We start from the raw sequence: 14,437 nt of genomic DNA on the forward strand, positions 1-14,437 counted from the left end.
TCTGTTAGCAGGTGGGTGGTATGGTATAGTGCGGTGGACCTTGACCCCCAGGCCGTCAGCCATGGCAGACCAAAGCTCCAAAATGAACTGGTGGCCCCTGTCCAAGGTAATGTCAGCGGGGGGACCAAAATACGAAACCCACGTCGACACAAATGCCCTGGCCACCACCTCCACCGTCATGGATACCAGGGGAACCGCCTCCAGCCACCTGGTCGTGCGATCCACCACAGTCAAGGTGCGTGAAACCCTGTGACTGCGGAAGAGGGCCGACCAAATCGACATGCACATGGTCGAAATGCCTGAAATGCCTGACGTGAAAAGGTTCGAGGGCTGGCTAAGTGTGTCTATGGGTCGTCGAGTGTTGGCATGGAACGCACGCCACAGCCCAGCTCATCACAGATTCCCGCAGGCCTGGCCAAATGAACCTGGCGTTGACCAGCTTGACCGAACCCCGTACACCCGGATGAGAGAGGGCATGGATGGAGTCGAAAACACGACGGTGCCACAAATGTGGAATGATAGGGCGTGGGCGACCGGTAGATACGTCGCACAACAAACGCGGACTGCCATCCCACATCGACGTGCCCTCCAGCACAAGGCCTGTCTGCGCGGACCAAAGGGCAAGGGCGTCCGGGTCGGTGGTCTGCTCAGCGGCCATGGCAGCGTGCGCGACACTGACATACACGGGAGAAAGCAACATGTGGGACATAGGCCTTTCCAGTGGTGCCGTTGTGTAGTGATTCACGCTGTCAGCGGCAGATCTGCCGCTCCGGGGGAGGCAGGTGGAGGTGCTGTCGGCAGGTCCGTAGCAGGGAGTGGTAATCCCTCACTGCCAGAAACAGGGAGTTGGCGAGGCCCTCATGGCCACAGGCAACTGTCAGAGGAAGAGATGGATGAAGAGCAATCCCCCATCATCCGAGCCGAGCAAGGACAACATGCTCTCCATGAGTTCCAGAGCCATCACCCCATCCCGAGAGCCCGAGAGCTCCCTCAGCATCAGAGAAGGTATATCGCCGAAGCAGCAGGTCCTTAAGGGCGACAAACTTCCTGTGTGCAGGTGGGCCCTGGAGGAGGGTCATTGCACGGTGCGTGGCTAACAGGTCAAGCGAGGCCATGATGAAACTTTGTGTCGTCATCTGAGATGCCGCGAAGAGCAAACTGAGCCTCCACGTGAACGAACCATGACGGGGGATCGTGGAGCCAAAAGTCCGGCAACTTGAGCGCTACGGCAAACGTAGCTGCGGCAGGAGGCAGAGGGCCAGCTGTCACTGGTGCATCCAGGGCGAGGCCAGCATCATCCAGGGCGAGGCCAGCATCATCCATGGCCTGCAACATGTCCAAATCTAGGGTCTAAGCTAGCTTGTAAGCTATGGTACAAACGACACAGGGGCTCTAACTTTCCACTCCGACTTTATTCCTCACCACACATCAACTGAACACATCGTGCCACACAACTCGACAAAACCCTTCCTCTCAACTCACTTGCGAGTGGAGACTCAAGTGGGCCGCCACAATGTGATAATTGTCCCATCATCCTAAAGTAGACATGAACCTAGGTTTGCACTATCTAATCGTACTTATTGAACTGCAGAGGCGTGTGGTGATTTTTATGGAAAGCCAAACAGAGATGACCCCCCACCACCACCACCACCACCACCACCACACACATGTACGTAGAGCACACAAGCAAAAACACGTCCCTGCACTATTTAACAAGATAAACTGGATTAGATTAAAACTGGTGTTCCCTGTCTGCACTCCTTCCTGGCCAAAGGACTGTATGATTAACTCTGTAGTTGAAGAAATTTCTACCATATTACCAAACATGATTTATTATTGGCTGAACATGATGAGTGGCTGAGAACATTTTCAAGCTATTCTTTTTTCTTCTAAAAAGCAATAAAACACTATGAAAACCCCTCAGTACATATAAGACTGGATTATTGGTGCATAAAGGATCAAGAGTCAGAGAGAAGTCATTAATATTACTGCTGCATGTGTTTAAGATTGAACTCATTTTAAGGTCTTTATATTCTATTTAAGCTCCGGCATCATCAAACTGCTATTTTTTTTAAAGTATATTAAAACATATAATAATAATAAATCAGCTGAAAATGAGGCCGACTGCAAGATGACCAGCAGCACAGAGATGTGGAGTCAGTACAGCTGCTGAAGATGGGCAGTGGCCCCAAATAAAAATGTGTTTGGTGATCTGAAACAGATGAACATGTCAGCATGACAAATATTTGAAGTAAGAAATCAGGAGGAGACTAACAGCACTGTAGACAAAGACAGTGAGGAAGACTGAGGATGGTTTACAGGCCTTTTCAGATGAATGGCTAATTTGGATTAGAAATCATAGAAGCAAAGATGAATGAAGCACACAAAATTACACAAATATAGATCCCATGGCATGAACGACTGAGGCAGAATGACAAGAAACAGAACAGCACTGAGGTGGATTAGTAACGAACGGGTTTAGAGTGATTGAAGCAGAACTGATTTTGACAGCATGAAAAAGAGGAAGTGATCAAAAGAATAGACGAGATGTCACCGCCTGCAGAGGCAGACTGTGTGAGGAGCAGACACAGGCAAGGAGAACGTGAACGAAGGGCGAGCCTTTATTATGATTACAGGTAGTCACAAACAAGGCAACGAGGACTCTGGTGAAACTTAGACTGGAGCCTAAGAACTGAGACTGAACTATAATAACGATGAAGACTATGGTTGTGATGACAGGGAGGTAGGTAACACGGACGATGTGACACTGAACAAAGGAAGACTTAAATCCACTCAGGGGAAGTGGAGACACGAGGAATCAGCTGACTAGAGTGAACATAATGACGCCACAGTGGAAGTGAAACTAAAACAACATGGACCACAAGACGCCTTTAAAGTAGAACAGGAACCATAAATAAGACGCAGACGTGACATCAGCGCGACAACATGAACCACACAGACTTGAGACATGACAGATTAGACACACTGACCAATCAGGGAGACTTATTGGTCAGACATAAGGGGAACCATGAACTGTAACTGCAACCTAAGCAAGACAGGATTTAACTAGATAAGCTGAAATGAAGCTAGAACACACCGGTCACATGACCCAGGACTGTGACACCAGAGCCCAAAGGCCTCTGAATATAGACAAGTGGCGATGGATTCATTCATTATAACAGCGATCTCTGTGGTATTTTCTTTAAATAGGTCAACAGTCCACCTGTGGAAAAAACACACCTGTCTACATGAAGTCCCATAGTCCCATAGCATGCACTGTCAAAATAAAAGATAAGAAGATAAGAAGTTGTCCACTAGAGTGGGATTTTCACGGCATGTTCTGCACATCTCTGTGCGTTCATCATTTCTCTCCTTCTGACATTTCTTTGGAGGAACACCAAAGTAATTGCTTAAAGGAGCTTCTTCGACATCTTTAAGAGTTCTAAACAAATGTCTGTCCTCCTCCACAAAATCTTATGTACGCAAACACGTGTTGCAACTTCTTATCTGGTGCGCGTTTTTTATTTTGACAGCTCATGCGCGCCTGCGGACCACTTATGTGCAGCCCTGCCCATAGTTAGCAGTGCATGTTGTAAGCACAAAGAGACGGGATTGTGTCGAGGCACAGTTTCAGGGAGGGTAGAGAAACATTTCCGTAGTACTGAGTAGGGATGGGTATCGAAAACCGGTTCTTGTTGGTTCCCACTGTTTCAGTTCCTTGGAATTGTTTGCCATTTTTGCAAACGATTCCCAGTCGCCGCAGCCGTTTGTCACAGCAGATGATTTTCAGTAAGTGAATGTGTTTAATTGTAGGCAGGGACATTACTGGATATTCTTGTGTAATAGAATAATTGATGTTATACTTTGTTATTGCTACAGAAGAATATTTATTTTATTATTTTACATTTACAATTTTTTTCCTGGGGACCCTGTGACCCCCCATTGAAGAGCCGTAGGCTGTGGATCTCTTAAGATCTCACTGTTGGGTTTGTAAGGCCATGTTACTCCTACATTTCTATCTTGTTCAAAGAGAAGATATAAAACAAAGTTCTGAGCTAATCGACCTTAGTGTTCTCCTTTTTAAAAAAGAATCGATAAAGAATCGAATCGTTAAACAGAATCGAAAATGGAATCGGAATCGTGAAAATCTTATCAATACCCATCCCTAGTACTGAAGGTCCCAAATGAACACACTGACATCCGTCATCCATAAATGGAAGAAATCTGGAAACACCAAGACTCTTCCTCGAGCAGCTGCCAGATCAGTCTGAGAGATCGGGGCAGGCCTGAGTCAGTGAGGCGAACACGGCAGTCACTCTGACAAAGATCAGGCATCGTTCTCTGGACAGAGGAGAAGCTTCCAGAAGGAAAACAGTTTCTGCAGCACTCCAACAATAAGTCCTGTTTGACTGATCGTCACAGAAACCACTCGTCAGTGATCACAGTCCAACTGGAGTTTGCCCAAAGGCACCACGAGGACTCTCACACCATTCATCCATCAGCTTTCTTCTGCTCATCAGGGTCAAAGGGAAGGGTGATTGTCTCAGTCCCTTCAGAATAGAGGAACAACATGACCCCAGTGCCACGTACACCAGTGGAGGGAAACACAGGCCTACATCTGGATTGTTTCATCATCTTCAGCCTCAGCTGATTTCTCAAAATTGTATTAAAATATTAATAACAGAAAAATCCGGTGAATTCAAAGTCTTGATCCGTGTGTGACAAGTGTCAGTATCTACATTAAGATATGAGTAAAAACTGAAGGTAGAGCTTATTTACATTTAGACACGGTGTGAGTTAAAAATGGCCTGTTGGATGCATTGACGGCTGTTGAGGGAAGACATGAGCATGAGACTGCTGGACAGCCGTGCTCGTCGACCCCCAAAGAAGCCCTCAGTGTCTAAGGTGCATGTAAAGGTGAGTGAACAGGTGACTGGGACAGGCAGGACGAGGGCTCGCAGCTCCAGCATATTTTATGTGCTGGAGCTGAACAGTGGCTGTTCCAATGCTCGCTGACCCCACAACCCTCATGGACCACACCGACCGGGGAAGCGTCTGTGAAAACCAGCTGATGGTGAGTCACCAGGCCCACTGCATGGCCCTCGTCCATGTCGGTCCAGTCCTTCCAAACCAATGGAGAACTCCCTGTGAGACCAGTCGGGCGGTGAGTTTGAAGTGGGCACAGCTCAGCAGCCAACATTAGACTGGTCTCATGCACAGGAGAGCTAGCGGCCAAGGCAAAGTGGTACCAAGGTAGCATGGCTGCAGTACTCCTCTGCTGATGCAGCAAAACCCACCAGACCCTGAGGCCTCACAGCCTCATAGGTGCAAAGATGCATCCATGCATCCAATCGAACACCTTCCCCAGAAACCTGAAAGGCCTCCAGCCAAAGGCCTGTACATGTGTAGTTAGTGTGTAGTGTGGTTGTTTGAACTTAACAATGAGGGCACTACTGAATCTTACAGTTGGTGCCAAAAGGCCATCAAAGGCAGGTCACAATGTAAACACTGTCTCCAGGTCTGAAACATGAGTGTTATCAGGCCTGACATGTGCTCCTCTGTCCTGGACAGAAACTCCTGGAGTGGCATCATTAATGCGTATGACATCATATTGGGACACATAACTGTTCTGTAATTTTAATTTCAGTAGTAGCATTGGGCAGCACGGTGGCACGGTGGTTAGCACTGTTGCTGCACAGCAAGAAGGTCCTGAGTTCAATTCCACCATCAGGCCTTTCTGTGTGGAGTTTGCATGTTCTCCCCGTGTTTGCGTGGGTTCCCTCCGGGTACTCCGGCTTCCTCCCACCGTCCAAAGACATGCAGCTTGTGGGGATAGGTTAATTGGATAATCCAAATTGCCACTAGTGAATGTGAGTGTGAATGGTTGTCTGTCCCTGTGTGTTGGCCCTGCGACAGACTGGCGACCTGTCCAGGGTGTACCCCGCCTCTCGTCCTATGACAGCTGGGATAGGCTCCAGCGCCCCCGCGACCCTGAAAAGGATAAGCGGAAGCGAATGGATGGATGGATGGATGGATAGTAGCATTGGCTACATTTTTGGGTAAATAGTCGTATATAACTTTGCTTTTTGCAAAATATTTTTACATTTACGAATACATTTGCATTTCAAGTTATAAGAATGATGCATTAAACATATTTGTAGTATTCACATGAAAAACTTTTTCCTATCTAATTTGATGATTTTTGTGTGATTTTAGACCAATTGTGTTAATACAGTGTGGCCTGAATAAGGCACGGCGGGTCCAAGGATCATAGTTTTGAGCCATCTTTAGAATACACCACACAACACACCAACCCCTGAGTCCCCGTGTTTTTAACTCGGCGGGCGTGATTAAGGATGCCCTGCAGGTGCGCAGACCACGCCCCACCACATACAGTATGTCAAAAGAAAAAACAAACAAACTATAAATTCAGACACGTGCTGAAAAGAATTAATGTGGGATAAATAGTTTCTAAAGGTAAAATCAAACGAGGGTTAAAGAGGAATCCAAACACCCTCACAAAGGGGGGTCATTGCCTCTACATATGGAACAGAGTACAGAGATAGTCATAGAGACAGTCACATGAACCATTGTGCGACACACATGGAGCCCGTGAGGAAAAGAGGAGCCGTTCCCACATAAAAACCAAACATAACCTCGTGTGTTGTTGTGATTTTACTGTTTCATAAACAAATTCTAACCCCAGGCCAAAAACATAAAAATACACTATACATATGAATTACATTACATGTAACTGTCCAATGGCTAATAACCTAACCTCATAGCACAAGCATGCACCTAACCCATCATAAGACTATGTTCTTATTATATGTAAAGTATTTTTAATCTATTGTGTTTACAAAGAAAGGACGATCACAGCAGGGCACGTGTTGATTTCATAATCAAACACATAATTTTTCACCATGTAAAATACATGTCCAACGCACCACAACAGTAGAGTCACATGATATTAAACAGAAGCTCAGGTCTCGAGTTCATGTTCATCTGTAAGTTCAGGCTGCGCTTCATATTTTGGCCACCAGGTGTCATCAAAGAGAACCGTGTTGAAAAGCTTTGAGTCATTTTTCAAATCAAGCTTCAGAGCTTCACAAAGCTTCATTGGGCCGTACCTGTGATAAAATGCTCCAGTCAAAGCACTGAAGCACTGTCTTCATTCAGGTAAACGTTACTCTGACCTGTGCTGCTGCTGCCGCTCTGAGGTTTGCTGATCTTTGTGGATTAAAACATCAAAACTCATAAAGATGTATGCAGATGTTTCATGAGCTTATTTCCATCCTCTACACTTTGTACTACCTTTATACCAGACAGCATAAAGTTTGTATGAAGGCTGCAAGTAGTCAATGAAACTTCATCAGCGTCATCTCAGCTACACTGAGACAGCTACAGCTGTAACTGACCATGAATACCACACCAGTGGCACCAGTGCAACACAGCCTTTATCGTAAACTCATCATGAAAAGCTAACCTGTTTATTTTGCACAAAACTACCCAGTAATGCAACAGTTGAATAACACAAATGAAGTATAGTCCAGCTTGTCTGTCCCGGTCTCATCTGTGATATGTCCTTTTGTCTCGAGTGTTTCACTTTGACATCTCCTCCTCCTACATCAGCACTTATGTTTCAGTCTCTGTCTCAGTGCTCATGGCATGATGCGCTATGATCAGTTGACCTTCCCTTGTCAAGGTAAATATATTTCTAAAGATGCCATTGGCATCTGTAGGTAACTCATCTAATCCACACATGCAAAGAGATTAAAGCACAGATGTCCATAAACTATGTGTAATAATGAGAAATGACAGAGGGAAACACATGGAGAAAGGGGGCTTTAATGGGCAATCCTTCCACTTAGTGCAGATTAATATTATCTGGTTTAGTCCCAAGTGATGTGGCCTATAAAACAGTATAAAACCAGCCAGTGAGCTCTCTCACAACACACCCTGATGGCATTGGCTGTAGAAGAACGCCCACCTCTGCAGCTGTTTATTGACTCTGACAGTGAGCTATGCTAAAATAACAATAGATCTCTAAGCTGCCCAAAATAAAAGTCAAACCAAAGACAATTTGCTTACCTAAATTCCTACCACAGAAACAAGAGAAAACAGGTTTCAACAGAAAAAGCTTGTCATTCCTACGAGGCTGCAGCAATGTTCAATATATACAGTGAAGGAACACGAGTTCTCTAATTTACAGAACTATTTACAAAGGTCATGTAGCACTCATATTACCAGACACACAAATTGACTTATTCTCAGTAACGACACAGAAACACTCGGCTGCTTGTGGGGTGGTGGAGGCCAGGAGGGAGCGGCGAGAACCTTACATGGAGTCTCCATCAAGACACACCCATGCACACACCTGAGGGGGAGGAGAGAGAGAAACCCACAACCATATCCTCCAGTGGTTTGATGCACACACAAGAACACACACAACCCCTATGAGCTTGGGTCATACCATTTCCCCCTATAAGAAATGTGTATTTTACACCCTGAGAGCATCGGCTACAATGTTCCCGTGACCTTTCTTAAAGCAGATTTCAGTGTTGACCTGCACATAAGACCTGCACATCAGGCATCTGCATATGAGACAAAAACACAAGAGGGATATAGCCTGGTTCTGCTGGAGGTTTCTTCCTGTTAAAAGGGAGTTTTTCCTTCCCACTGTCGCCAAAGTGCTGCTCATAGGGGGTCATATGATTGTTGGGTTTTTCTCTGTATCTATGAAGCGCCTTGAGGCGACTTTTGTGGCGCTATATAAATAAAATTGAATTGAATTGAATATAGTTAGAAAACACAGTGATTGGGATAGGGCTAGAGCCAAGATACACTCTGAAGTGTTGTAGTGCTAGCAGTAAATCTAGGCCCACGTTTTCAGCTGTGCTGTAATGTAGTCGACGCTTCTTGGCCCACATAATGCTCATCCCCCTGTAGGAGTGCTGCACCAGAATTTTGGTTGCTTCAAAACCAGCTTGACACTCATTGGACCACCAGAAGGGGTGATAAAGTCAAAGCTGCCAAAGAAGCACGATGCACATTGTCTCTACCATACCTAAGACTACCTACGATACCTATGAATCAATCCATTGTGTTTGAGTAGCAGGGAAATCCTTGCACTTTAGCAGCCACTTGAAGGATTTGCCCTTGCCCTACCTGTTTACTTAGATGAGTAACTACAGCTCTACCAAATTCACCTTTGGCCAAGTTCAACATTGGAGAATTATCCAAATACACTGCACAATTACTTATCCCACACGGATCAGTATTCATTAGTCACTGGAATGTGGCTGCCGCATTTTGCAATCCAAAGGCGTCGCTGTATGTTGTAAGAAACGGTTTAGCAAAAGCACTGATTTCAGCTATGTGGGTGTTTAGTGGGACTTGTCAGTATCCTTTAACCAGATCTAGTTTTGTGACAAACCTGAGCCGACACACAATCATCCATATATGGAAATGGGAAAGAGTCGGCTTTCGTGACAGCATTAACCTTACGTCATTACCAGAGATGGGCAGTAACGCGTTACTTGTAACGTGTTACTGTAATCCGATTACTTTTTTCAAGTAACGAGTAAAGTAAGGGATTACTATTGCAAAAACGGTAATTAGATTACTGTTACTTTCCCGTAGGAACGCTGCGTTACTGCGTTACTAAAACCGTGATTTTTTTGCGACAATGTCTCATGACAGTGACGTAAGCGAGTGCGACGTTCGTGACAACAGCTGTGTGCAGATCAACAATGGATCATATATCGAGTGCAGAGAGAGTATGAGCGTGCAGCGTTTAAAGCGTGGAAGTACTGACCTTACTTTGAGTTTGATTCCATAAAAAGTGACAAAAACATTAGTGTCCGTTGTGCGTGGGAAGAAAACTTCTTTTTACAGCGAAAAACCCCTAAACTTCCAAACAAGCACCGAGTAGCTACGACGTAATGGGAAACTCACAGAGAAACTCGGATTCTTCCACTGACCGCTGCACACCTGCACCAGGGAAAACCTCCGCCTAACTTACTCCTGCTTTACAGGTGAAAATAGAGCAACAGGACCGCTAGTCTTTGACTTTATTTATTTTCTGCTGTGTTTTACTTGCATCTATTTGAAAGACTGAGTGTAAACACAAAAAATATTTTATTTTATGTGCTGGAATGTGCAGAAAATAGGTTTAAATATTAAACAAATTTCTTCCAGTCAGAGAATGTTGCAGATAATTCAATTTTTGCTTGATGCATAAAGTTAAAAGATTAAAACTAATAAAACAAGTTTTAAAAAGAGACTTTTCCATTTGATTACATTTTGTATGATGATTATGCAGAAAAAGTAGAATTGGGCTGAAAGATCTATCGCTTTATCACCTATTCAGGTTGTAAATCATGTTTTTAAAAAGTAACTAAGTAACTAAGTAATTAATTACTTTTGAAAATAAGTCATCAGTAAAGTAACTGGATTACTTTTTGGGGAAGTAATCAGTAATTAGTTACTGATTACTTTTTTCAAGTAACTTGACCAACACTGGTCATTACAGAACGGTTTGATCAGGCTTTGCCACAAGAAGTGATGGAGAGCTCCAAGAACTACTACTGGCTGCTGCAAAGTTATGATCAAGGAGATGTTTGACTTCTTGTTGCATCAAACCGCTCGGGGTTTACTCGGTAGATGTGCTGTTTAACTGGTTTATGGTCACCCAGAGCAATTAACACAGTGGTTTGAGTGGGAATGTCATTAAACAGAGTTGGGTGGCTTTGATACGCTTGTGAATATCTGCCTGAGATTAACACAGGTGTGATAAGTAGGAATCTAAGTCGGTCAAGATCTCAGAGTTTCAGAGAGCCATACCAGAAACAGAACTGTGTTTGTTATTCAGCCCATCATCACAGAGGTTAAAGGGAGTGACCAACATTGACGCAACATATACGGAAGACTGGCTGTTAGCGCTATCAGTACTTTACGGTCAATGCAAGCCTTCAGCACATCGATGTGGCCGGCACGACTTTTACGGTCTTTTTATGAGATAAAAGACAAATATGCTCCAATTATAAGTTTTCACAACATATTATCAAAACAATAGAATTTCATGTTAGTTTTACATGGTGCCATGCACTTCCTGTTCCTGGCTCAGAGCCTAAAGGCTGCTGCGCACAGGCAGTAAACACTTTTCATTATGTGTGACAAACAGAAGGTGATTGGTCAAAAGCCACAGTTCTCCTTTTTGACTGCGATCCAGCACTTCGGCTCACCTTTCTTCTTCTGCAGCTTTCTGGACATCTCCTTATTTGGAGATGACCCTTCTGCCGGCAACGTTCCCATTACCATGACAACCATCACAGTTAAAGGGGGTATAGTGCATACCATAATAACAGATTTATGACCGAGGCCATACTGCTGTGAGGAAGTGTTGTCTGTTAGTATCAGAGTGAATTCAAAACTATTCTACAATAAAAACACTAACATGTGATGCTAAAAATGAAACATTAGCCTTTAAGACAAAAATAAATCCCAACAGGTGAGCACAACATAATCTGTCTCACTGAGTTTGTGCTCTACAACATGCAGACCTGAAGACCTTGCATGTGGGGTCGAGCCAACGACAGGCACTAAAGTGAAAACACGGTCATGTGACTGAAGGACTGTGTGCAGCGGAAAGGTGTGTATGATGTAAACTATTCAGTCATGTCTTTTTGCTTTAAATAAAGATGTGGATGAATAAGATGGTTTGTTGTTGTGTAACCTGGCCAATCAGCAATGAGCTCCCAGTGACCCTTGCTGTTGTCCTTGATCACATGACTTTCCACAGTCGCCATTGCGTTCACGTTCACCCAACGCCATGTGCTCAGCAAACTGTTACCGAAGCCGAATCACTGCCCACATAGCAAAATTGCTATGGCCCGGATCTGGCCCACACAATGTGCTTATACATGGCCCACATACCGCAAAGAATGACGGCCCTTTGGTGGCCCAGATCTGGTTTTCTAGAGGTGACCCACACATGGGCGAGCAGAAGGCCAGCTGCAGACACACTGCTGGCCCTGTGATGGCCCAGAACAGTTTCAGCTCTGGCCCCAGATGTCAGCCTAATGTGTACCTTAATCAAAGCATGTAATAACAACATGTGCTGGAACATAATAGTGCAAAAGTAACGTGATGAAACTCTGTTCAGACAGGAAGTGGACTGTTTCCTGTAAAGCACTTTTCTATTCTCCCAGATCACTCACAGTGCTCTATACAACAAACCCACACTTTCTCTAAACTGAGTGCTTCCTAACTACATTCATACACATTCACTCTTGACATTCAGACTGGAGGAGTCAGGGATCGAACCACTAACCTTCCAATCAGTAGGTGACCTACTCTACCTCCTGAGCTACATCCACCCAGTGGTAAACATGGTAACCCCTCACTAGGTATTGGATAAAGTGTACACTCACAAACCTGTCGAACCTGCATTTGAAATGTTGGCTACCATAGCAGTATAGTATTGCAACATGTTATTTGGGTCTTCTAACTAAAATAGGAAAATATGAACATAAATAGTGCCATCATTGCCAGACCTGGCCCATATATGGTTGATATACACCCTGCCATGACACCAGTCAGTCAGAAGTGCCAGTTTGATTCCGGATCCGGTCCAGACATGTTTCCTATGAGCCTGGGCCACATAAACCAAACCACAATCAGGCCAGGTGTGGCATGCTATCACATGAACAGTGCCGTCTACACCAGGCCTCGCCCATATCTGGATGGCATACGACTTACCATGCCAGCAGTGCCAGCTTGACACCAGCTCCGGGCCAGACCGGTCTGCTATGTGGGTAGGAGTTCCAAGTGACTCTGCTGCAGTTGTTTGTTGTTCAGAATACCTCCCTGTTCATCAGTCAGGTTTTTATTTTATCTGGTAAACGATGACTCAACGGACAAAAACCCGTCTGAAGCAAGCCTCCATTGACGAGTAGTGATTCCACAATTCCAGTTAACTGGATGGCAAGCCAACTCAAGAGTAGATAAGACTGCTGAGGCTTCGTTCCCATGGCATGGTGGGCCAGATACCTGCAGGACTTCAAAATTTCCTTCTTCACCGGAGTGTGGAAGATCAAACAAATAGACAAACACAGACCGGCCCCAACCATCCATCAGTTATCAAACATTCATTTATTCATTTGACTCAGAGGCAAACTGTTACTCTGGTGTGGTTCTTCCTTGTTGATGTTTATGCCTTGGGCTCCTGACGATCCCAGATTCTCTGATATTGGCCTGGTGACAGTTTAGTTCTTATTAATAAACTCTAAGTAGGGTTACAAGTGCAACAGATGTTATGTCAAAGTGTGTCTTCATTTTCATCTGAGCACCTGCAAGCGCATTACAAGCAAGACTGGCATGGCACTATACAGTCTCTCTTGGGCCATGGTGCATCATTTCACCATAAACTGGCCATAATGAGTTGCTTCCCTCAAGTTTTCAAACAGAGGACTAAAAAGAAGGATCAAAAATGTTCAGCCAAGGAGCACGTGTGGAGAGCTCCAGACAGACCTGGAATCAGCCATTTTTTCAAAGTAATGCACTGTATGCATGTTCACTACGCAAAACTCCAACGCAGGTCGAAGCATGTTTACAGTTTGCTCAACAACATTTACCGAAGCCTGTAAAATACAGAGTTTGCTCTGGTCAGATGAGACCAAAGTTGATGCCTTAGTACACACCATGTTCAAAAGGCACGGAGTTTGGAGGTAGGAACATCGTGGTGTGGGGCTGTTTTTCATGCGGCCCTGGCACACTTTATATAACTGAAGGAAGGATAAACAGAAAAATATACCAAGACATTCTTGATAAAACTCTCTTGCCCATACTAAGAGGATACAGACATAGATCACCACAGCTGTAGCTTTAGCTAGCAACACACTGTGCAGCAGGTTCTGTTTGTTCAGTTTATAGAAGCCTTGAATTTGAAAGGACCTGCCACTTATTTATTCTCTGTCCTGTTCAGCAGCACTAGCTCGATGCTGAAGTAGTGTAATTCCTGCACATTAGATTGTCCTTTATAATTAAAATTCTTGAATTGACACTCGAAGTCTGGACTTGAATCAACACTTGAACGTCAGACCATCACAGTTGTTACGCAGATGTATGATTTAAAAACCTTTCAAAAAATTGTTTGTCATTGATCAAAGGTTCATGGACGTAGCTGTACCAGCAGAGATGGGCAACAACGAGTTACTGTAATCCAATTACTTTTTCCAAGTAACGAGTAATGCAAGGGGTTACTGTTGCAAAAAAGTAATTCCGTTACAGTTACATTCCTGTACGCCACGTTACTAAACTGAGAGTGTCTCATGACAATGACATACGAGCGTGCAGCGCCCGTGGCAGCATCAGACGTGTGTAGATCAACAATATGGAGTGCGGGAGAGGGTGTGACCATGCAGCGTTTAAAACG

Source organism: Neolamprologus multifasciatus, chromosome 9 (assembly GCF_963576455.1).
Source record: "Neolamprologus multifasciatus chromosome 9, fNeoMul1.2, whole genome shotgun sequence".
Classification (NCBI taxonomy): Eukaryota; Metazoa; Chordata; class Actinopteri; order Cichliformes; family Cichlidae; genus Neolamprologus; species Neolamprologus multifasciatus.